This window comes from Propithecus coquereli, unplaced genomic scaffold (assembly GCF_000956105.1).
Source record: "Propithecus coquereli isolate 6110/MARCELLA unplaced genomic scaffold, Pcoq_1.0 Scaffold79, whole genome shotgun sequence".
Classification (NCBI taxonomy): Eukaryota; Metazoa; Chordata; class Mammalia; order Primates; family Indriidae; genus Propithecus; species Propithecus coquereli.
The window spans coordinates 7,578,981-7,604,610 of NW_012154062.1; the positions used below are offsets into that span (position 1 = coordinate 7,578,981).

General features: G+C 49.3%; 1 protein-coding gene across 2 annotated transcripts in view; it reads left to right on the top strand.

The window, feature by feature from the left end:
• DPYSL2 (dihydropyrimidinase-like 2) overlaps positions 1 to 25,630 on the top strand; it is a 96,530-nt gene that overhangs the window by 40,691 nt on the left and 30,209 nt on the right. The window lies entirely within an intron of this gene.

The following is a 25,630-nucleotide window of genomic DNA, read 5'->3' on the forward strand; positions in this document are numbered from 1 at the left end:
GTGAACCATCAGATTCCAGCGTGCCTACGGATTGTCCTTTTGACAAATGTCATTTTGTTTTTGAGGAGGTGGACAAGCTGCACAGTGGCCCATCAGATATATATTTTAAAAAATAGATTTTATCCAAGAGTGAAAGTCAACACAGAGTCTGTCGTATACAAAAAGCTAACAAGTTTGGTTCAGAAGAGGGTCTAGGTAAAAGGAACTCAGCTATTTCTGTTTTAGAAAAAACTATTTTGCTGGTTATTTTTCAGAGTGATGGCCTTTTTACCTGTGGTTTTGGGTCTTTCCAGAAGCTTCTCTTGGCTGAGCTAGAGGAACAATGCCCTGCCTCGCCTACGCCCCCCACTTGGAGTTCCCCTGCATTGTAAATCATTCGCTCACCCTCTGGGTCCTCTATTCTGGTCTTCAGTGTCTGAAGCGTCAGGGGCCTCCAAGCATGAGCCTTGTGATTTCTGTCCCGCTGCACAGGTTGCCTTCTGACCTGGTGGGTGCCATTCCCAAGGCGGCCCTTCGTGCACACCCTGGGACCAGGCTAGTACACCAGCTTGCCCCTTTGTCAGTTGTTCAGGACTCGCTGGCACCTGTGGGCATTTCTGCCCCTCCCCAGGGCGGGCTGTGGAGTAACAACTCCTGGAGCACAGACTGCTTGGTGTCAGCTGGGAAGGCCAAGTCAAGGTGACAGTCTGCCTCAGTGTGGAGTTCATATGGAGGTCCTGTAGGTCCCTGCATTGGTCACAGAGGTTCAATAAGCCACAAATAAATATTTCCTGAGTGAGTGGTCAGTGATGTCTATCACTGGAGGAGGAAATGCCCCCAACCAGGAGTCGGGAGTTCTGGTCTGACACTAACTTGCTGTGTGACCTTGAGCAGGTCACCTCACTTCTCTGTGCTTTAGCTGTGCATCTGCACCATGAAGGGTTTGCATTAGATGACCCCGGAAGTCCTTTCCAGCTCCCACATTCAGTCATTCCCTGAGGTCAGAGAGAGATTTTGCCTCTGATCAAATGTACTTTGCTCAGAAGATGCAGAAAGGCCGTTTTCTCTCTGATTTGCTTAAAAGAACCTGTGAGTGTGTGTTTTCTCCACTCCTGGGTCCCTGAATGTGCCTCTTCACTCCTCACACCTGCCCCATGCTTTGGCTCCTCCATCTGCTTTTTAACCCTTCCCTGCCTTCCCTCCCCTACCACGGGGCCCAGCCTTCTTGCTGCTACCCTGACTTTTGCAGTGGTTGTGGCCTTCTCCCCATTCAGCCAGGTGGGCTCCTTCTGTGTGGGGCGAGGGACATCTTTATGAGTCCCACACCTGGCCCAGGGAGCCCAGAATAGTCAGCAGATGGCCTTGTGGGCAGATGGTCAGGAAAGGGGAGGGAAGACACAGACCGCCTGCCCTGCTTACTCGGACAGTGCGGTGGCATCTTCCTGTGTGCTCCGTGATGCAGTCAGGCTGAAGAGTGGGGTAGGGGTGTCTAATGAGCAAACCTCAAAGGATAAAAGTAATCAGAGGTGGCCACGTGTGGTCAGTTGTCACACCTAAACTCCAATGCTTTTGTAGTCTGAGAAAAATATTAACTACTCTTGCAAATAACCAGCCATGGTTACTGCCCTCATAGAATTTCTGCCAGCCTGCCCTTCCTTCCGGAGGTGAGCAGTAATGATACAGATGAGGAAATTAGGAATTTTTTGTCTTTTTTATGCTTGCTGGTCATGCATTCTGCATTGCTTAGAATAAGCGAGTGACTGGGGCTTGCTTCACAGAGAAGGCCTTGCAAAGAGACAGCACTTGGTGCAACCACTTGCCCTCCAGCGAGATTGTAGCTTCTGTGATGCCTATTGAGTCTAGAAAGAAATGCCGAGGGCGCTTTGAACAGATTCGAATGACCACCTCACATGCCCACTGCTGTTTGCCGAAACAAGCAATTGAAGTAAATTGGCACAAAGACCCCTGTGCCCTCCTCCCTCCTGGCTTTCTGACTTGCTCCAGGCCATGTCCCTGCGCTCACAGGTGACTGTTCACCCGCCTCCTTGCTGGCTGCGTGTTTCCCAGGTCACAGGCTCTGGAGGCTCCATTTCTGTCTGAGATGGCACTGCCCGCAGAGGAAAAATGCAGCCGAATGTTCCCCGTTTAAAAAAGGAGATAGCACGTCAGCAGCAGAAAATAATATTATTGCCATCAAACAGAGGCTGGTATTGAGACTCGCACAACAAGAGCTTTGTGAGGGGGACTCTGCGGGGCAGGAGGAATGCCCTCTGCCCTTTCCGCCAGTGGTGGGTGGGCAGAGACTCCAGACATACCCTGCAGGCGGCATGCAGCCCGGCCAAGGGGTTACGGGGGTGGCAGGGCTGCTGCCCGGAGAAAGCACTACGGACTTCGCAGAGGCTTTATGGTCATCAGAGGCGTTAGGACCCCAGAGTCTCCAGGAAGCAGGTGGGAACAGATAGCCCCATTTACAGAGGGGAAGACTGAGCCCAGAGGGACAGGCACTGCTTGCCAATTGCCCTGTGTGCTGGTGTAGGTGGCAGGCGTGGAACATACACCTGCAGCTCCGGCCCTATGACCTCCCAGCTGCACCACCTTTGCTTTCAGCCTCAGTTATCTCATCTGCAAAATGGGGAAGGTTGTTACAAAGACGGACTGTGGCAGCATCGGAACAGCAACTGGCTAGTAGTAAGCACTCAGATGTGGTGGTCACTGTCATTCCATCCTGCACTGGGTACTGTGACCTTCCATCTCATGTACACTGTTTAGAGCTCTGCTCTCCCGGCAGAGGCAGAGAAAGAGGCTCTAGCTGCCAGGGGCCGGGCCAGAGCATCTCCAAGAGAAGGGGTTCTCCAGGTGCAGCCAGTGGCGGCATGCCTCGGTGTCCCCGGGGGGTGCATCTTAAAACATTCCACTTCCTGGGGCCCCACCCAACCTATTAAAGTAGCACGTATGCTGGTGTGGCCTGTGAATCTGCATTTTAATCTGGTGCTGGCCCAGAGCGCTGGGAACTGTGTGGCAGGGTAGGTCTCAGGGGTCCGTGCCAGACCTGCAGACTCCGGACCTCCAGGGATATTGGGAGCCCCTGCTGTGCATGTCATTTCTGCTCACCTGAACGCAAGCTTTCCCTAGAGGGTGCGGAGCTCTGGGCACAGCACACCCCAGAGGGCTTCCTGGTGCGGCAGAGACCAGGACTGGAGCAGGAGAAGGGGAGGAGTGCTGTCCCTGCAGGGCTGGAAGGGGTTCTCCCTCCCAGACGCTAGACCTGTCACTTCTCTGGCTGCGGCTCCATCCACCTGTCCCCAGTCGGACTCCCCCTCTGCTCCCACATCCCTGCCGCCTTCCCAGCGCCGGGGCCTGGAGAGGCTGCCCTCGTGGTCGCACTGGCTGCAACCCACAGAGCCATCCTGGCGTCTTCCTGTTCTCGTGCCGCCTCCAGTTGCTTTTGTTCCATGTTATCTCTTGCACCTGTTTCTTTACCCCACTGATTCAGACCTTTGTCGGCCCTTACTGGATTTTTGCCCAGCCCTCTGAGGAGTCTCGGTGCCCCAGTCTCTGTCACCAGGCTCTTTCTCCGGCACAGCTTTGATCGTGCCATCTCCTCCAGAGCCTGCAGTGTCTCCCTCTTGCTCAGAGAAGTCACCCCGGGTATCAGAGCCCTCCACGACGGGCCCGGTCCCGCCACACTCACATTGTCACCCTCTCTTCATTTCTCTGCCTCCGGAAGTATTGCTGCGATTAGCAGCCCAGCATGGGTGCCCCCTGCTTCCTGGAGCTGCTCCCCAGCCCCCTTCCCTGCAGTCTCTGGAGGCTGCCTGGCACCTTGGCAAACACTGGGCATTTATCCCGTGGCCCTTGTGGCATTCAGCCTTGCATTGCAATTCAAGCCAGGCCCTCTGTCTCTTCCATTTTCCTATTCCCCACTCCTGGGGCAGTGTCTCCCTCCTAAGAGACACCCCGTTAATGCCCACCTGAGGGTGGGTGAATGAGTGGGTGAATACATACACCAACACGATTTGGTTTCCTGCTTTGTCTGAGTGATGCCAGAGGATGGAGTGTCGTGGGGAGGGAAGAAGGGTTTCTGTGCCCAACCCCAGCGGGAGCAGCTGCTTCCTCAGTGGTGCCCTCGTTTCTGCGGCCCCAGCACCCCCAGTCACTGTGGTGTGCTGTGGCAGGAGTGGAGGAGGATGGCAGGAGGGGAACGCCCAGAGCCACAGCGTGGCCTGTGGTTGTGGATGGTTGTGGACAGGGACAGCTCCCTCTGTCTGGGCTATTCTTCACAAGGGGGGGTGGGGACAGCAGCTCTCACACTGGTCCTCTTGGGAGAGAGCTTGTCTCCCAGTACAGAGGGTCACGCCTTGGAGAAGTCACGCGCCGTGGCAGACTCAGCTGTCATCCTGAAACCTCTTGGGCTTGTCCCAGCTCTTCCCAGCGAGCCTCCCTGTGGAGGCAGGAGGCCTGGGAGGAGGCGAGGTGGCTCCCTGAGTGACGTGGCTCAGGAATGTCGCTGTGGTACATCCACTGCTTGTCATTTTTTCATCCATGTGGCATTTGGGTTTGCTCCCTGCTTGTGACGGGCACACATGTGTGAACACACACTCACTATAATATGAACGTGTCTGTAATTGATACTTTGATTATTCCCTTTGCAGCATTCATTTGACTAGGGTTAGAAAGTGTTTACAAAAACGCCTGACCACATCAGACCAAAGTTTCAAAGTCCAGGACCAAAGTTGTCGCCACAAAACCTGCCCATGGCCTGGCGATTAGAAACCACGTTATCCGGGCTGTCCGTGTGGCTGGTCCCTGTGCTCCTCCCCTTGCCGCCCCAGGCCCCACGTGGGTGATGTCACACGTTCTCCTAAGGACATGGGCACCTTCTGCAAGCAGATGCCATAGGTCTGGGGACATCGTTGTGCGTATCTTGGCCTTGATCGGCTGGACTGGAAGATTCTGACCGCTCCTTGGGATAGTTTGGGGTGATCACCCAGTGCCTGGTGCTGAGCAGAGCGGAGAAGAGAGTAAGACCATGAAGCATCCTGAGGACAGGCACAGCCCTTCCTGAAGGTCCAGCGTGCGCTTTGCCAAACGCTTTTCTCATTAAGGGGGTCACTGGGTTGGACTTGGACAGCCCGCTGGGTGGACCGGTGGGGATTAGGGTCCGCTGGGCGCTTCCAGAAGCAGGGGCATTCCCGTAAAGGTCTCCAGTCCATAGACATTGTAGCAGGTATCGCAATCCCCCAGGGTTTCCTGCCCGGCCCCCGGCCCTCGGCCCTGAGAGCTGGCAGTTACGGCTTTGGAAACCAGCCAGCTCATCCAGGGCGTGGGCCTTCATCTCCCGATGCATCTTCATCCTACCCGATCCCAGTTTCATCCTCCTCAATCCCAGTTGCGACTCTGCCTGTGTATGTTGCACCAAGAGCTTGGAGATTCCCAGCACTCAGCGGCTCCCAGAGCCTATCCTCTGACTCGCCCTAGAGCGGGTTGTTCAGACTGTTGGGACCTTCCTGTCACTCCTGTTGGCCAGAATGACAGCAGAGGTGGGTGGTGGAGGACGTGGGGATGCCGGGCTCCAGCGGGGTTTTCCTAACCTTTGGACGTGTGGGACAGGCATTCAGTGGCCAGGTCTTGGGCTGCCTTGTTGCTGGACGAGAGCTTCCGTGGCACATATACGCAAGGAGCAGAGATCGTGCCCTCTGCATCTGCATGTGGCCCCAGCATGCACAGAGGGCCGTGCTGGCTTTTTGATAAGCTGCCTGTGATCCTTCTCTCTTTTGGCTTTAGCATTGCTGTCCTCATGTGAAATCGTTCGTGAGACCCGTCCATCTGACGGAGGGGACTGAGGAAGCAGAGCTGCTTTGGGTGGGTGGGCCCTCCATCTCTCCATTTTCCCCCTCCTGCTGACCGTTCCGCCCCTGGAGAGCCCCAGGGCCTCGGGAGGCACAGGGTGGAAACCACCCTATCCCAGCATTCCTCCCTGCTGCCACCTCCCCACCCACGCGTGGCAAAGCTTCCGTGTGGAGTTGTAGGGAAAGGGTGTTCAGTAAGCAGGGACATGCCCACTTCGTCACTTAAGAAAACTCCTAACCACACTGTACGTTTTCAGTGGTTTTGTTTAATATCCCTCCCTCTGTTCAAAACAAGAGCTAGGGTAGGACGCCCATTTCACACTCCCTGCCTAGTGGGCTTCGTTGCTTTTCCTATGAGAGCCCATAATAGATGAGCATTCCACCCTTCTTTAAAAAATTAATGGCACATAGAGTTTTAAAGGGAAAATCAACTCTCCTAAGAAGTGGCTGCCGAGGGATTTGTGTTTTCAAATTTACCATCCATGGCGCCGGCCCTAAATCATTCCCTTTTTTCTTTTTCCCTTCTTCCTCCTTTTCCTCTTTGAGCAGACCTTTCTGTTTCTTCTCAAGAAATGATCATTTATTTCTTTGGGTTTTGAGGGCTCTGCCTCTGTCTTGCTGCTGCTGTTGGGTGAAGCCATTTACTCAAATTCCTTGCATTTAGTCTTAACTGCCATGGTTAATGATAAAGGGGGATTACAGTGGGTAGGAATTAGAGTTCTTTCTGGTTAGCCCAGTTGGGAGGTAGCTTTCTTTGAATGTGACTAAATGTTCCCCAAATGACAGAGGGGATGCGGCTGGGGGTTGGGCCGCGGTGGCCGAGGCTGCTGTCCAGGAAAGGGAGTTTCGCAACGAGCCGGAGCAGTGGTTGCAAACCTTGACTGCACGTTAGAAGCCCCTGGGGAGTTTTAAACAAAATACGGAGACCAGAAGGTCTGGCTTCATTGTTCCAGGTGGGGTTGGCTTTGGTGGTTTTGAAAGCTTCCAGGTGATAGCGGGGTTAAGAACCATGGGTCTAAGTGCCTGATTCCAGCAGTTGGACTTCTCTTGCAACTATGTGAACGTCTGCCAAGGTTTTCCAAATGCTACAGATGCCTTCTGCAATCTGTTCCCTGCTCTATCCTGTCCTCTTGGTGAAGGGAGGGGACACGCCCTGTTGTGACTTGAGCTGAGTGGATTCTATAGCCAGGGTCCCTCCAGAAGCTTATGAAACAGGCCAGAGCTGAGCTAATTGTCACCAAAGAGAGCCTCCTCTTTCGGATGTTGTCCCTGGTGTCCTGATGGTTTTGCTTGGCTAATTTCCTGATAGGGTACTAGTCAGAACTTGGGGTAAGTGGTCATGAGCAAGAGAAGGGCTGGGTGGTGGGATGGAGGTGCCACAGGCAGAGTGGAGCTGGAACATGGACCGCCGTCCCCAGCACCGGGGGCCACCTGCTGTGCTGGCTTCCCTGAGAAAACCCCGCAGTCTCTGGGTTGAATCAGTAGTGTTTATGACCTAATCTCCCTCTAATGACAGATCAGGACTGGAATCCTTCCCTGTGGGGAGTCTGTGGGGAAAAAATCAAAAAAGCCCGTTAATAACATAGAATCATGGACTCTTTCAGCAACCGCTCAGATCTCCTGTCCCAGCCCCTCTCTCAAAGCTGGGTGCCATTTATTGGACCACACTTCAGAGGATGAGATTGTAAGTCGCCCAGCAGGACAGGGATGGGAGAGCGCCAAGAATCAGATCTAAGTTTAAATTCCCTTTCTAGCATTTTCTGTTTCAGTACTAGAGCAATCATCCTAATCTATTTCTAGATAGCAATTTCTGCATCTGTAAAATGGGGACAATAGATTCTTATTTCTTAGGGCTATGTAAAGAGTAAGCGAGTTTTTTTTGTCCCATGCTATGTAAAAATGATCATTGTGACACTTTTGGTGCATGTGTGAATAGATCTGTGTCTCTCTTCTGTCTAATCTATCCATCTAATCTGTTACCTATCTGCCTAAACTATCTTCGTCCGTTTGAGCTATTACAGCAAAATACGATAAACTGGGTGGCTTATTTATAAACCAAAGGAATTTGTTGCTCACAGTTCTGGAAGTTGGAAAGTCCAGGATCAAGGTGCCAGCAGATTTGGGGTCTGGTGAGGGCTGCTTCCTGGTTCACAGATGGTGCCTTGTCACTACGTCCTCACACAGTGGAAGCGGGGACGGGTCTCCCTGTGGTCTCTTTTATGAGGACACTAATCCCATTCACGAGGGCTGCATCCTCATGACCTGATCACCTCCTAAAGGCCCCACCTCCTGATACCATCACCTAGGGAGTTAGGATTTCAACATTTGAATTTTGGGGAAGATACAAACATTTAGACCATAGCTCACTTACTCTGTCCGTCTACCTATCAATCGATCAACCTATTTGTCTGTTATTTATCTAATCTATTGATCTAGCAATTGTCCCTTCATCTCTTCTATGGAGGCAATTGCAGGTCATCTGATTCCCGATGGGCCATCTTACCTCACTGTCACATGATGAGATTAGGAAGAGGGTTCAAGGCTTGTTTCAACCCCATGTAAAGGAGTTTGTGTTTCGAACACAGCAGGAAAGATCTTCCGTATAACAAGTCCTCTTGTAGGACTACAGAGTGCTTATAGTGCTTGTAAGAGAGCTTAAACAAAAAAATAAAAGTTTCACTTTTCACTTTTTGTCCCCCTTCCAATAATCTCTGGGAAATTTAGGGTCTAAATTTTCCTGACGACACATCTGGCCCTGCAGGTATAAAGTAATGTCACCAGAAAACAACTCATCTAATCAATAACTTGCTAGATTTGAAATTTCAGCCATTTCTGGAAATCAGATGAGGCCAACTCTGTAACTGTTCATTGCGGTGCTGTGGATTGCCCAAGCCCTCTGTTTTTCTTGGTGGATTCACTGCATTGTCTGCAAGGGAGTTTGCATTCCCCACTGAACCAGCACCTCCATCCTCTCCCCATCACCCTGCAGCTCACAGAGAATCCAGTGCGTGGCCGCTGGGTTGTCCCTCTGGCGGCATTGGTGACAAATTCTTTCCCAGCGGGTGTTTTGGCTAAGGAAGCATTTAGTCACGCAGGGCCTAACATGCACAAAAGTGCGGCTTGGGCGAGGCCTGGCAGGGTGCAGAGCTGTCTCCTGTCTGGACGGGCGTGGCCGGTGGTTCCTTCCTCTTTTATGGCATCAAACCAAGGGACAGCATGGACCCTGCAGAGGTGACATGCAGGGATGACCTGTTACTGGTCAATTCTGGCAGAGGCGAACAGCTCCCAGTTGTGGCCACGCACATCTCATGCTTCTTTGCTCCAGCTGGGAGTCTTTATTATTGTTCTTTCTTTACTTTTTGCCTTAGCTCATTAGCTACACAAATCATAGGGGATAAAAAAGCCGGTAAAGCACATCCATTCTTAAAGCAAGCAGAGAGTTTAGTTAGGAAGCTCTGTCCCTGAGGATATTTCAGAACCACTCTGAGGCCAGTGAGGGGGGCCTTAATATTTTAGAGGAAATTTAACTTTTGCTTCAGTGTTTTCACAGTTAGATGGGGCTTTGGCCCTATTTGTAGCATGAGCATTTATGTTATCGCCCAAAGGGATACACTTAAATGTCCTGCTAATAATGTCCCCGAGACAACAGTGTAAACCAGGCTGTCCCAGGCAAACCCAGACACATCCCTCTACCTCTGAGGGGTTTGTGTTGGGTTCTCTTGTCTTCTGATGAGCTTTGAAAGGGGGTGACCTAGTAGTTGCTCTCCGGACCCCTCCACAAACCTGCCAGGAGTCGTGGCAGGAGCCGCGTTTTTCTGTCCTTTTCAGTAGAGATGGTTAGAAGGAAGCGAGGTCATTTGGAGGGAGTGGATATTGGATACCATTTACTAGGAATCTGTGCCAGGCAAGCCCTGTATACACCCTGCATACATGTGTCCTTCTACCATCTCTGAAGATAGGAGGGTTTATCCTCAAGCTATAAATGAAGACATGGGAAGCCAGAGAAGCCAAGCAACTTACCTAAAGCTACAGAGCATGCAGGCGTTAGGGCTGGGATTCTGGTCCAAGCTCTGGGCCCACAGCACTTGCAGGTCACAGAATAAAAGGGTTACGTTTGCTTTTTAACAATTAAAAAGTGTGCTCATGAACGCTGCTGTGCACCCAGCACCGTGCCAGGTGCTTTACAAAAGTCCCAGACACAGCCCCCACCTTGAATTTGCCATCAGGTGTCGGGCTGCGGTCCAGTCCCCAGGAACAGAAAGATTTTTGATCCTGCTCTTTGATCCAACCATTATTTAAAAGTCCTTTTTCTGTAATATCAAGGGAAAAAATGATCAGAGAGCATACGTCTCCCACTAGGTGGGAGGCTGCACCCAGCGGGGGAAGATGTTCCCCAAGACATTGGTGTGTTGAGTGTCTCTGGTGTCCTCACAGAGGCCCTGGATTGATGCCCTAGATTTGTCCTGCATCCCAGAGTGGGGGTGGGATTTGGAGCAAGTTTGAGAGGGGTCACTGATGCAGGCATTCATCAGCTGAACTCGGTCCCTCTTCTGGGAGGCCTGGGAGCCCTATGTGTGCAGGGCCAGATTGAGATGATGGCTGTCACATAGGCTGCCCAGAGGTCACCTTGCCCTTGCCTGGCTCTGCCTCTCCGCGTTCCTCTGAAGAGCTCTGGCTCTGTCCTCTTTGAGGTTCATCAGGCTCAGCGCTTCCCGGGGCCGCCTGGGAGACACCTCGGGCAGATGGCATGCTTTGAGGAGGGGCAGGGCCAGGGAGGAAAACCAAACAGTTTCTCAGAGTTGGAAGTGCTGCTCTGAACATCGTTTTTTTTTTGCTTTGCTTTATGGAGATAATCCAAGGAGAAGCATGAGGTGTAACGGAAAGAATTTGAGGCCTAACCTTCTTGGCGACACATCTTCACGGAGCTGGGAACCGGGAGACCTTCATTCTGGTCTTGACCCTGCTGCTTGCTAGTTCAGGCACGGTGCCCCATGTCTTTGTCTTGGTTTTCTCAGTTGTCAGAAGCGCCTGGATCAGCTTGTCTCCCCTAATAGGGGTGCCGGGAGGATTCAGGGAGACCGTGGGTATGGCAGGACTGGGCGGGTTACGTGTGTCGGGGGAGTAGGCCCTTCAGCCCAATTTTGCTTCTGACGGTTGAAGTTTTTTACAATAACCCATGGCTACAGGGCCACTTGAAGGGCCGAATGTGTTCTGTGGCGATTGCCATCAGCAGCACTCTTGTTTCATCATCCACCTCTCCTGTCCTTCTTCTGTCATCCAGAATTAACTACGATGGTCAGCATGGCTCCACAATGGTTTATTTATTTGTTGTTATTGTTGGTGTCCCGGAGGCACATCTCCCCATCACCTGGATTTCTTTTCTTGCTAAGAGCGTTCAGCTCTGTTCATTGGAGAGTTTTCTCCCCTATGAAATGTATTTTCCATCTTACTTCGGAAAGGAAGGGTTTACATCGCTGAACTTAATATTTTAAATCGTAAATCGTAGACTGTTAGTGCCGGCAGAAGGCAACAGAAGACACCTGGTGAACCCTGACCTCGGTGAACATCTTTCCTGGTGGGCGTGGCCTCCTGCTGGGGGAGATTCAAGGTATCCGATCGTTCTCTCTCGCTGGATTATAGAGCAAAGTGCTTTTAAATAATGGTCGGCTCAGAGGGCAGGTTAAAGCTCCAACACCGACATCTTTCTGTTCCTGGAGGGTAGACGGGACCTTGACACCCGATTGCAAGCTCCAGGGCTGGGTCTGGAACTTAGAACTTGTTTATTGCGATTCCCTCACTTCGCAGGGGCACACTAAAGCTCCCCAGTGGGGGGCGGTGGCATTTGGGCAGAACGGAGGCCGCTTCTGTGTCTTCTCTCCGTGGTGCGCACTTTTGGTCGCGCAGGTGCTTCCCGCGGGGTGCATTTGGCTCATGCCCACGGTGAGTGCTGTCAGCGTGAAGGAAGCTCTTCACTCTGCAGAAGCTGGACCCCGAGAAAGAGCTCACTTTCCAGAGACGGGCTGGAGAAGGTGGTATCATCCCTCTTGGCGCTGAAATGTGCATTTCCATTCAATGGCAAGGCCTTTTAACAAAAGACGACTGGGAAATCGGCTCTGTTATGGAGGATAGAAAGTCCCCACTCAGCTGTGTTTCCTGGGTCCTTTGGCCGGGGGAATGGGCAGTTGAACCCCTTTTATGTCTCAATGCTGAGACAGTCATGTTCTACTTAACATTCTTGCTTCCTTGACACATAAACCCCCTATTTCCACGGTCACCTTGCCAGGTAAAGGTGGCCTCCGGCGACTGATAGGTTTTCTGTCCACGATTGTGTCTGAAAATATCATTTTTCCTGGTTGTTTTTTCCTCTTCATGTATTAGCTTGGTTCTTTCTTCTTCTCATTCTCTTTGACTTCAAGGCAGTTTGCAAACGACTATTCTTGCTTCTCCTTCAGAATTTCATAAAGGGTTTTCAAGCAGAAAAGACGTTGAGTAACAAGAGTCTCATCAGTTTAGTTCTTTCTTTCTTTCTCTCTCTCTTTCTCTCTCTTTCTTTCTGTGTTGGCTTATACAAAGTATATTGCCTTCTAAAAATTTTTAAGAAATATAGGTGTAATTTGTATACCATAAAATTCACTTCTTTAAAGTATAAAATTCAATGGCTTTTAGTATATTCACATTATTGTGCAGCCATTGCTATTGTCTAATTTCAGAACATTCTTACCACCCTAAAAAGAAACCCTGTACCAATGAGCAACAACATCTCATTCCAGCCCCTGGCAACCACGAATCTACTTTCTGTCTCTGTGAATTTGTCTCTTCTGTACATTTCATATAAATGGCATCATACAATATGTGGCCTTTTGTAGCTGGCTTCTTTCCCTTTGCATGTTTCCAAGGTTCATCCACATAGTAACATGTACCAGTGTTTCATTCCTTTCTATGGCCGAATAATATTTTGTTGTTTGGGCGTATCATGTTTTGTTTATCCATTCATCAGCTAACAGCCTTTGGCTTGTTTTCACTTTTTGGGCTATTAGGAATGAATAATGTACATTGGTGGCCAAGTTTTAGTGTAGACATAATGCTTTCTATTCTGTTGGGTGTATACCCAGGAGTGGAATTGCTGGGCATACGGTAACTCTATGTTTAACTTTCTGAGAAGCAGCCAGACTGTTTCCCAAAGTGGTTGGACCACTTTGCATTCCCACCAGCAGTGTATGAGGGTTCCGGTTTCCCCACATCCTCGCCAACACTTACTATTGGCTGCCGTTTGATGATAGCCATCCTGATCCTGGCCATGAGATGCTGTCTCATTGTGGTTTTGATCTGAGGCTTTACTTTAAGGCCAGCCTACTGGTTCACTGCCTTTTAGTCCTATTTATCTTGGTCTTTGATGTGAGAACTTGGTTTTGAGTGTGTTTCCCTGACCCTGCATTGGCACGTCTGATGTGACAAGTACAGGATGTTCATAGAGATGAGACCGCGGACTTGAAGCCAGCGATACCCCAGAAGAGGTGGCCTCTCAGCATCCCCCCAACAGCCCCAGAGCCCTCCCTCGGGGTTCACCATCTGTGGATGGAATGGCCACCGCCCCTCCAGATTTGCTCTGACCTCACTGTGCAGCCCATAGTGAGTCCTATTTTGCCGCCTTTTGTGACCATGTTCGTTCTGCTTTCCGTGGGCAGGTGGGCAGGTAGGTGGGGCTGTGCCGGGAGGGAACTTGGCGGAGGCCCTGCAGTGTCTTCCTCCAGTGTCACCCTAATGACACAGCACACTGCACCCTGGCTGCGGCCTGCGTGGCTCAGGCTCTCGGCTGTGACCAGGCGTCTCCCGGGCCAGTCCCTTCCTGCCTCTGATGGAGATGCCACCCCCAGAGGCCAGAGTGATACGAATAATTTCCTCCTACATTTGCAGTGTCAGGGCCCTTTGGTGCTGCTCTGTCCTTGGATGCTACGTGCACTCTGTAAGGTAGATGGGGCAGGAAATGCCCCCCCCCCACTTTATCCACAGGGGGATTGCAGAACAGAGAGGCTGAGGGACTCACCCAAGGCCACGCAGCCAACACGAGGTGGAACAAGGACTCAGACCTCAGTCATCTGGCTCCCTGGCCAGCGCCTGTCCTGCTTGGCATGTTGCTGGGCCCTCTGTCATCAACGGACATCAGGCATGAATCGAGGTCCTAGTACTTGTGCTGGATTTGAAGTGATTCCCTCCTTGCTTTCCGGATGTTTCTGACTTAACAGCGGTGAGCACAGCCCCTCCCAGAGCCAAGAGCTGAGACTGTTGTGCTAGACGCCTGAGGTTGCACTCCCGTGGCTGGCGGAGGGGTGACAAGAAGGAAGGATGTGGTCACCTTCACAGCACTGTCACAGCCATCGCTTTGTTTATACAAAGCGGATTAGCACTGTGGTTTCATTCATTCACCCATTCACCCATTCATTTATTCACCCATTCCGCTCACGTTTCTTAGCCATCCAGCAGGTCCTGGTCTGGGCAGTAGAGGTACAGGTGAGGTCCCTGTTCGCAAAGAATGTGCGGTGTCCTGGGGATACCTGAAAGAAAAGACAGAAATGAAATGTGATGATGGCTTTAGTAAGGTTCAGGGAGGACAGAGAAGAGGCTCAAAGGAGAGTTGGGGGAGGCTTCACCCAGGAGGTCCTGCGTGAGCGGACACTTGAAGGCTGGGTCGCATTTTGCCCTGGGGTCCGATCGTGGGGTGGGCAGGGACAGGGAACGTCCAGCCAGAAGACCGGCATGTGAGGAAGAATTTGGTAAGCGAGAGTCTGGTGTGTTTTTAGAGTTTAGAGGGGAAGGGCCTGGCGCGCCCTGGGTGCCATCCCGATGGCGGAGCGGGAGATGCTGCTGTTTGTTCGCTGCTCCCCTGTGGTTGAAGGTGAGGCCTTGGCACCTGTTTTTCTCAGCTCCTCTCCAGTCTCTATCTATCTATCTATCTATCTATCTATCTAGTTTGCTATCAACATTATCCCATATAAAACTCACGAGGAGATCAGCTAGTCCTCTCGCGGATGCTGCTGAGTGGGACTGGCAGGCAAAGCAGGTGGTGGATGGCGCCAGGAGTCAGGGCCAAGGGCCCTTGTGATTGTAAGTTCCCGGAGGGCAGGATACGGCATTGCCAGTAAAGCCTTTGTCATGTGAGGGCGGATCCTCAGGAGAGTGACCCTTAGGCTGGGCATGTGTCTGGGGACGTCTGAGGGAGGGTGGAGGGGGGAAGACCTCTTGGACTGTTGATTTGGCCACAGGGTGTTTGAGTTCTACCTTCATTGCTTACTAGCTGGGCAAGTTGTTTTTCACTTCTCTGAGCCCCTGTTTTCTTTCTTTTTTATTTTATTGTGGTAACGTACATCCCATAGAATGTACCACATTAGCCGTTTGTAAGTGTACAGCTCAGCAGCATTGTGTTCACGTTGTTGTGCAGCTGTCATCACCATCCGTCTGCGGGACTTTGTCATCTTACCAAACCGAAACTATCCCCACTACACACGAACTCCCCATCCCCACTCTCTCCAGCCCCTGGTGACACCATTCTACCTCCTGTTTCTATGAACTTGACTGTTCTGGGGACCTCATATAAGTATATGTGCATATAACTTAGCATAGTGTCATCAGGGTTCATCCATGTTGCAGCATGTGTCAGAATTTCCTTCCTTTCTAAGTCTGGATAACATTCCACGGTACGAACAGACCACATTTTGTTGATCCCTTCATCGTCCGTGGACACTTGGGTTGCTTCCACCTTTTGGCTATTGTGAATACTGCTTCTGTGAACAAGGGTGTACAGATCTCTCTTCGAGTCCCTGCTTTCAACTCTTTTGGGTATATGCCCAGAAGTAGAGTTCCTGGATCATATGATAATTCTGAGCCATAGTTTTCTGATTTGTAATACAATTTCGGGGTTATTGTGCAGCTTAAATTTGATAGAATATACAAAGTACTGACCGTGTGCTTGGCACGTAATCAGGGTTAAGTCCCTTCCTGAAAGGCCCCTTCCAGCTTCTCCTGAGAAACTTCCTCCTTAAAACGAAAGCACTTTTAACTATTTTGATGAGAAACACCTCTTCAAAGATAGTGCATGGTTTTTCTAAGTGAAGAGAAAGGAACACAATTTAAGATTTTCTTGATGACGCGGTGTCATCGCTTGGATCTACATTGTAGCTCCACGCTCACCTTCAGAGCGTTGGGCTTTTGACAGCTCTCACAGATGGTCTCTAGCTGTTGGCAGGACTTGTCTCCATTCCGTCATTCTCCTACTTCTTCCCTTCCTGTCCTCTCTCACTCTTCTTGCTGTTAGTGTCCCTGCCTGGTTGTCAGTTCCCTCATATGAGTTCACGTTTCAAGTCTTCCCTCAGCTTGGGACCAGATGCCCGAGATCCTCAAAATGGTGTGAAAGGAGGAAGATACAGGCTCCGAGGGAAAATCTGTAATCGCCCCTCCCCGTGTGCAATTTGATGACTCCTGTTTTGACCAAATGGAGGTCCTTTTTGGCAGTTTTGTGGAATCTGGGTGAGGAGCCAGATGGCCAGATGTGGATAGCAAGGTGTCTTTGGGTCCCAGGAAGGCACACCAGGGAGGAGGTGAAAGCCGATGAGTATTCTGCTAGGCCCGAAGGTCTAGTGGCCGTTTTCCATCAGGATGGTTCTGGAAGGCTTCCTGGAGGAGAGCGTAATGAACACAGCTGCGGAAAGAAGAGGTGAAGGAATGCATGAAGGACCTGCCTCCCTCATCGTGAGAGGGGAGAGCAAGCACAGAGCTGGAAAGTCAGCCACTGGCTGCTCCTCGGGGGCCGCAGCCGTGATGCTGAGAACACGCCTGTGCTACAGGACTGAAAAGTCAGACATGAACCATGTCCATCCGGCCTCCTTCCTGTCAAGTCTTGCACTTATTATGGGAAACCATTAACATTGCCATCATTCGGCCTGCTTTAATATCTTATATGTTTCTCAAAGGCGTTATGTTTGGTTGTGGAAAATACGTGGAAGCGGCTGTCCTGTTTGCATCGGCTGCCTGGGCTGTGAGGTGTGGTAGGAGCACCAGAACAGCCCAGCAAGTACCTCAGTGTATCCTTCCCTGACAAGGAAGGGGCCAGAGTCTACATTATTAGCATGGTTATTTAACATTGTTCTAGAAATTCTAGCCAGTGTAATAAGATAAGAAAAATAAGAAGTAAAAAATATTGGAAAGGAAAAATAAATTTGTTGCCATTTTCTAGATGGTCGACCTTAAATATTCAAATGAATCAACTGAGGAGAATATTCGATCTAAGAAGGCTTATTAAAATGGCCTGTTTAAAAATATGTATAAAAACCAGTAGTTTTTCTATATGCCATAAATAACCAGTTGGAAAATATAATTTAAAAATCCTATTCACAATAGCCTCACAAAATATAAAATTTCTGGGAATTACAAAAATACATTCTTACATATGGGAGACAAGAGAAGACTTAAATAAATTTAAAGAATGCTATATTATTGAACAGGAAGACCTAATACTGTAAAGAAGCAAGTTCTTTAGATATTAATTTGTAAATTCAGAATCTCAGAAAGTGATTTTTTTGTTCACTTGTTTTTTGTTTTGCATTTGACTGAATGATTCTGAAATTCAGGTGGAAGATTAAACAGGTAATAAGAGCCAAAAAAAAAATCCAAAAGGTTATAAGGAAGAAGAATAGGCAAGTATTACTGGCTAGATATTAAAACAAATTATAAAAATATAACAATTAAAGCAGTATAGTAATAGCTCCAGAAGAGACATCTACATCAATGGGATAAAGTAGAAAAGCCATAAAGTAGAACGAACTGTATCTAAGTATTTAGTGGATGAGAAAGATAATATTTCATACTCACAGTGAAATTATAAAATGTTCACAAATATTATGCTGGCCTTGCTGGCTATTTGAAAAACAAAGTAAACGTCTTACTTCAGTTCATACACCCAAATATATTCCAGATGGATTAAAGAATTACACTTAAACAGCAAAGTCAGAAGAGACTGGAAGAAAATACAAGTGAAGAGTCATGTAATTCAGATATTTCACCAAAGGCAGAAATCAGACACTTTCAAATATTAAAAAGAGTAAAGTAAGCTAAAAAAAAGAATGGAACTTTTATCTGTTTTAATTTCTTTTATATAAACAATACTTGAGGCAAATATGATAAATTGTTAATAAATATCAATTCTGAGGGGGAAAAAAATAAAAGGAGTTAAATAAAAAGAAGTTAAAATACCCAGTGTTGGCTAGGTTGTGGTGAATTGGGCACTCGTAAACTGCTGATAGGTGTTTGCATTGGCATGGCCTTCCTGGAGGGTACTAAGACAGCTAACTAGAGCTTTAAAAAGTTATGATTCATACCCCTTGACCCAGAATAATCTGTGTAATCTAATTTAGTGCTACGGATGTTTATTGCAACATTATTCATAATGGGGACAAATGAGAAACGACCTAAATGACCAAAATAGGTGATTGGTTAAGTAAATCATGGCCACCTCTAGGAAAAAGTGGTATGTCATCATTAAACACCATTGTTAAAAGTATTTATTAATATGAACATGCTCACAATATACCGACAGCAAAAAGCCGGCCATGATCACTACTTTTTTTTTTTTCTATAAAGAGCTTTACTGAAGTATAATTTACATACACAGGGACATTATGATGCTACTTCTATAAGAAATATATATGTGTGCGTAGAAGTGGGTAGCAAAAAAGATTGTGTGGACACACATCGGCAAACTAATAGTGATTGCCTTTGGATGATTTGATGAATAATGGAAGATTTTGTTTTTTTGTCTCAATTCTTTCCATTGTTTCATGTTTTTGGCATTGAAGTACTTTTGCATTTTATAAAAAAGAAAAGTCCCCTTGGAGCTGTACTTTGCATCTGGGTAATTATCTCTTACTCCCATCACTGCTGAGAAGGAAGAGAACACCCCGTGAGGAAGTGCTTGCATTTGTGTAGAGTGGAGCCGGGCTGGCGCTTGTGTCGAACCTGGAGTCTTCCCTGTCCGCACCGTCATAAAGACTAATTAAAGGCCCTCTGAACAACAGGTCCCTTATCAGCCCTAAACCTCATTGTCCAGATACATTGGCTTTTATTCAGAGTCTTACTAATCAACTGGGGACAAAAAAAGAGCCATTGAACAATTAGCCCTCGGCCTGAGATGGGAAGCACATGATGGGACAATGGCCGTGGTTCAGACTCAGAGATGTTGTGTTGTGGTTTTGAATTCAGTCCAGGTTCCTAGGAGGAAAACACCCATCAAATTATGTTGGCTCTAGATCGATCCCAGTCAACAGATGACATCACTGACTCTTCCTTCCCTGCCGGACTTTATTTGGAGGGGATGCGAGAATTGTGCAACGTTGGAATAAACAGAACAGAGACCCGACTCCTCGGGCTCTGCGTGTCTGAGTTCAGTTCCAATCCCGTCGCTGGTCTGTTCTTTATCACGCATGGTGAGACCGTGTCGCGGCCGCTTTTGTACAGGCGTGGGTGGTGGTTCGTTTGCAGAGTAGAGTCCTGTGTACACGTTAGCTGTTATTTAACTAGGCGCTCTTGTCTTTGTCATGTCACGTATTGTCTACCCCTAAATGATGTCCCGAGATATAGGTGTGATCGTCACATCGTTTATTTCAATCCATATTTTCCCGGGATTATCGTGATTAGATCATAGGGTTTGTGTGTACCCTTCAATAAGAATGTAAGCATGACCTTTTTCATTAATTTGCTCATTGTTGTTGCTTGGTATTGACAATGGCCTTTGGGCTTTTGGAACATTTTAACGTAGTTCTGCACATTATATATGTAAGTACGTGTACTAATGTGGGGAGCGGCGAGTCCTCAAGTTTATGGTCGGATTCCCTTCCCAATAAGGAACCTACAGGAAGGAGAACGGAGTCAAACCCAGTCTTTGCACGTGGAAGCTTGTGGTGTGACTTTTATTTTTTTATGATGTTCGGCACAGCCCTGTAATCTCTTATTTTTGGCAAGCCAGCTCTGAATCTGTGGTCTGGTAGCTCCGGGCAACCAAAAGCTGAGACAAACAGAGGAAGTGTCATTACTCACATGTTTCTCCGGCCACCTCATCTGGCTGGACACGGCCAGCTGCTGGCCCTGGACGAGGTGGGGCTCCTCAGAGCTCAGTCTGGTCGGGCAGGGGCTGACCTGGCCCCCGTATGAAGCACCTTTGGGTTGTCCCCCGGCCCCCAGGGTCCCTGTCAATCAGTACTTCTCTGCACTCTTCCTAGAGTGTGTTCATAGTCTGGAATTTATTTCTGGCAGACTTTGTGGTGAAAACTGGGAAGTCTCTATTTCCTTGAAGCAGCCTGAAGGCCCCAGGAAGTCGAGTAGGGAAATTGGCTTCCCCCCCTCCTCCCCATCACACGCACACACGCACACACATGCACACCCATGTGCACACACGTGCCCACACACATAGGAAGGGCACAAGGAGAACCAGGGTGTCCGCTGCAGCCTGGGCTCCCTGTGTCCCTACAGGATTTTGAAACTATAGTTTCAATCTGTTCAAAACCTGATGGAGATTTACCGAAGCGATGGGGTCTGTAGGAACCTGTAGGATCAGGTTTCTTTGCTTTTCATGGGAAGGATATGAACTCTATTAATGAGGAATAATTTGTGTTGTCTGCTCTGATTGGCAGTTTTACTTGCATTTGATTCCTAATAAAATGGGAAATGAATTTATTGTTCTAATACATTCTGTTTGATAGGAAGATCATTTACATTACGGTGTCCTGGGTTCAGGGGGTGCCCTGGGCGGTGAACAGTCTGTGTTTATGTCTGTTGACAGAGGGTCTCCATGACTCTTCCTGCTCCAGCATTTAATCTTATTTTATGATTAATGGCTACTTGCTGTGTGGACAGGACAGATTTGTTTTGTTCGTTTGGGTTGTATTCAGTTTTGTGCAGAAAACTCTTCTGCTGGACGGGTGACTCAAAGTTCCTTGCTTTTCTTGGGGCCCTGGAGGTCTCCGCCCTCCTCCTCTCAATAACGTCTTTATCTGATCCTTCCTACACCCCATTATTCCCCATTGCGGTCCTCTGCCTGAGCCTCTCCCACCTCCCCAGCCTCCCCCTGCCACTGAGGGGTGCTGCTCGTCTCCCTACAAGCCCTGGAATGTGCTGGAACGTTTGCAGAATACTAAACTCTGTGCTAGGAATTGTGTCAAGAAGTTTTATATCCTCAAGGCACTCCTAAATTACTTTTTATTTAACACTTGCTTATATAGGACTTAATTGTTGCGAGCCCTTTATAAATACCGTTTCGGAGCAACCCTGCGAGTAGCTACTGCTATTATGTCCGTTTCACAGATAAGAAAACTGAGGCCCCAGAGAGGGTACAGGATCCTACGGTTACACAACTAGTGGGTGGCAGAGCTGGGGTGCAAACGCAGGCTGTTTGACTTCAGAGTTCATGCTTTTAACCCCCATCCTGTAAAGTAGGCGCCGTGGCTATTTCTGTTTTGCAGATGGGGAAACTGAGGCACTGAAGAGTTAAGTAATTTTCCCAGGGTCCTAGCACTGCTCAGTGGCAGATCCAGGGTTCATACCCAGACACATGAGCCCTGGAGCCCAGGCCCTGAGCCTCTGCGGTAGATGCCCCATGTCTTTTCGTCACACCCCTGTTCCCAGCGAGTTCAGTATGGACGGTCATGGCGTTGGGCGCCGTTCACACACACACTGTTTTTACTTCTTCTCCAACATTTCTTTCGTGAACGAAGGAATGTTTCAGCCCAGCTTTTCGGATGTTGGAGCCGAAGCCCCATCGTCTGAGCTGGGCATCTGGAGCAGCAGGTTGCGGGCCTGTGAGGTCTCCCGAGAGCGGGTTGGTGGTGGGGTCAGGAGAAGTCGCTTCTCAGGACTTTGGAATGCTTAGAGGAATTCCAGGATCGACACAGCGACTGGAAAGCAAGTTTGCATTTCTCCCACCGGTGAAGGGGTATGAGATGCTGTAAACGTGGCTCTCTTTCAGACTCAGATTTAGAATGCCTGTCTAATTACAGGAAATAGAAATGTCCCACACTAAGCCAACCATTTCGACATCTCTCGGAGAAATTCTACACGGACCTGAAGTTTGAAGCTTTGCATTGTCACGAGTTTGGCTGGGATTGTCACCTTTGGCTCTCCTTGCCTTCTCCCTGGGCCACAATTTCATCATCCCGCCTAGGGGATGGCATTTCGCATTAAATGCCTGTCTGTGAACATAAACATGGAGCTGAGATAAAGCACAGCTCCTCCCTGCACCCGGAACGAGGACTCAGGCACCTGGGGGCTGCAGGCCTGGCCCACTCCCGATCTGCGGCTGCCTTGCCTGGTCCGTAGATGCCTAACAAGGCGGTCTTGGCTGAGAATCGTCTTAGGATTCAGGTTGAAAAGTGGGGAGAAGGGTTGAGAGGGCACTGGACGTGCGATGGTGGATGCAGCCATTTAGTCGTGTTCCTGTGAAGTTGGCAGCCACTTCTTTGTGCAGCCGGTTGATCTGATCTCATGTGTAACTCAGTCCCCTAGTTGGGTCTTGGAAGGTGGCCATTTATCTGAAACAGAGACAGCTTGGTATAGTGAAAAGAACTTTGTTTTACTCCCTTACATCGTAAGCAAAGAAAATGGAAATACCAGCACTGTCTGGGGTGACAGCCTGGTGGATTGTGGTGGCAGAGTAAAGTGGTGACGCTTTGCGACACGGTGTGGTCATCGTTTTAGGAACCATCGTCCATCCTAGTAACCTCAGCTCCAGGACTCTCTTCCAGAGAAAACTATTTAAAATATGGGGAAAGTTATTTGCATGAATATGTTCTTAAGAACGTTATGTATGATAGAGGAAAATTGGAAGAAATCTACAGGTTGTTCCGTAGGGAAATGATTAAGAAAATGATAGATTCCCCCTAAAATAGCTCTCATTAAAAATTGAATTATGAAGACTGTAAGACAACGTGGTATTAAGAAAAAAAAAACCCTGATTAAAAGTGAGCATGCCCTGCGATTACACTCACAGAAAATATATAGCACATGACAGATCTAGAAGGTAATATAGAAAAAAATATTGGTAGCTATTATTTGGGAGGTAGGATTATAAGTAATACTTTTTCCTATTATTAAAAAAGCAAAGGAAACAGTACAGATTTGGGATTCAGATGTGGATTTAATTCTGGTGTTGCTACATCTGATTATGTATCTTCTAGCAACTCTTGAAACTTGCCTGAGACTTAGAGACTTCATCAGTGAAATGATAGAATAATTTCTAAGGGTCCCTGAATGAACCTGACACCAGCCACAAATAGCGTGTTCAAGTAGAATCTGCCAGACTCGCATACACCAATAAGTTAGACTCACGGGCAATTGTTAGCATCGTGGTACACAAAGTCCTTGAAACCCTTCTGTGGGTTAGACATCACTCCTACAGATTCACGCTCATGACCCATAGTTTGGTAAAACCTTCCTTGCAGACGGTACTTAGACCTCGCACAACTGTTCTGTGCGAGTGGAGAGCAAGCTGCCCCTTTCTGGCTTTCAGGCAAAGCCATCTTGGCGAAGTGGGTCCCCGTGCCCCATGGTTAACTCTGGTGGGCCCGTTCTGAGGACGTTGGCCCCGTGCTGCCCGCACGCGGGCTCCGGGGCTCCCACCCTGTCCACGTCTGCTTCCGATGAGTTAAGGAGGGAATTTCTGCCCATCCTTTAGTGCGTCACTCTTAAAGGATTCACGCATTATAAATGACCCTCATCACCACGTGCAGATTTCACGACGCTGGCCTTTGATCTGGGACGCAAGGAGCCCATGCGCGAGCTACACCAAGCCTCAAAGCAAAGGGCTTTAGGAGGTGCTGAAACGTTGACAGCCTCTCTGCCCAATGCCCTAAATTGGCTTTTACTAATGCACAGGGAACACTCCCCTCTGCCCACTGGTTTAAGTTCATTTGCTGCCCGCTCAAGTGAACCTGCATGTGTTTGCAATGACAGAGAAAGGTTTAGCAATGGACAGGTGAGGTGGCTTCTGCTCATGGAAATGCCAAGAAGGTGGCTGTTAGTAAAGACCGTAGAACAAGGTAGGCTGCCGAGCGCCTCCATGTTGGGGCTCAATCTCCTGAGTTAACTGTCTCACAACAACTGGCAAGTCACGTGGCCTCCACTGTCCACATCTGTGATGCGAGGACCGGGAGCCTGTCCTGCCCACCTGGTTTGAGCATCAAACCAGATAAGGGCTGTGATAGCACTTTGTGAACTGCCAAAAAGCTATACCCATGTGAGGTTGGTATTATTGCTATCGGATCAATGCAGACAGTGGTGGTATGAAATTATAAAATAGTTCCATTGTCCCATCCCCATATTTGAAACTTTGTGAAGGGGAGAGGTGGATACGTTTCTCTAAGTGGGGTGGTGCCTGTGTTCATCCATGAAAATGGGGTGAAAGGCCAAAGATGATGTTCCAAGATCGTCTTTAGAATCTGAAATCCCAGTGGGTTTGGAATCCGGGCCTTCTCTCTGCCCTGCTTCCTACCCTCAGTTTCTAGCCCTGACTCCTTGTCTCCCAGAGTCACCGTCCGGCAGCCTGGAAGGAATGTGCACCCTCATTCCAGTGGGCCAGGACGCGGGGAGGGAAGTCTGGTGGACAGCGGCATGGGCTGCAGGTGTGGGTGGCTCCAGGTGCCCACTGCGTTTCAGGACGTGCAGCTCCCTTCGCGCAGCAGGTGCTGTGTGAGGCCCACCTGCTTCAGCTGCTCATCGCAGGGTTTGCTAGAGACACTGAAGAGGCCTTCGGCCTTAGACCCACTGGGGAGAGCTGAGGCGGGGACTGCCAATGAGGAGGACTGAAGGCTGGGGGCTAGGGAGGAAGGAGATCAGGAGGGAGGGAGGAGGGACAGCTGGGAGAAATAGTATATTTGCACAAGGCAAGTAGTTCACCCTGTAAGGCGGCACTTGCTTTAGAGGCACCTAAATGCTACACGGGTTTACGCAGGGGAGCTTTTCTTACAAAGGAACACAACTTTGCTTTCCTGCTGGTGTTTATTGAGCATGTCTATATAGCAAGCGCTCTTCTGAGATTCACTCACTCATTTACACCTCGCTAGAACCCTGTGAGTTAAGTATTAGTCCCATTTCACAGACGGGGAATCTGAAACTCAGAGTGTCTGAATTTCTTGCCCAAAGTCACATGGTGAGTAAGTGGCAGAACTGTCCTGGACCCGGGCATCTGGCTCTGGTCTTTCCGCTACCGCCTCTCCTGCGGGTACCCCTTAAATTCCCAGGGGCAGGTAGGTGCTCTCTCTTTCCTTTATGCCTTTTTTTCGGAACAATGTTGTGTTATCCCAACTGGCAGGCCGAGCTCACGCAGGCTCTTATCTCTCCACCAACAAAAGCCATTCCCTGCCTGGCTGATGAGGTCACCCAGCATTTTGCAGAGTACATGCCAACTTGGGAAAGCCACGTCGATAAGCCGGGGGTGCTTTGTGTTGTCGTCTCCCTGGTGGTTTGCTTTCAATTGCAGTCGATGCATGTATCTGAGATGAAGGAGGGAGAGGCTGATGCGCACTCAGTTACAAGTGGGCACTGAGGCTGGAGGATGAGGCCGTGACTGTTTGGCACAAGATCCTGGAGATGGGCGGTTCTGAGAGCGTAAGCATCCCGGGGAGTCGGGGTGGGAAGGCGTGTGCGCCCATAGCAGGAGCTTTAAGATCTGCCCCTGTGTGCCATCGTGTCTGAGGCTTTGGAGGGGCTGGTGGGGCTCTCGGTCGGTGGGGCGCTCCCCACCCTCCCTCCTCCCTCCTGCTCCACTT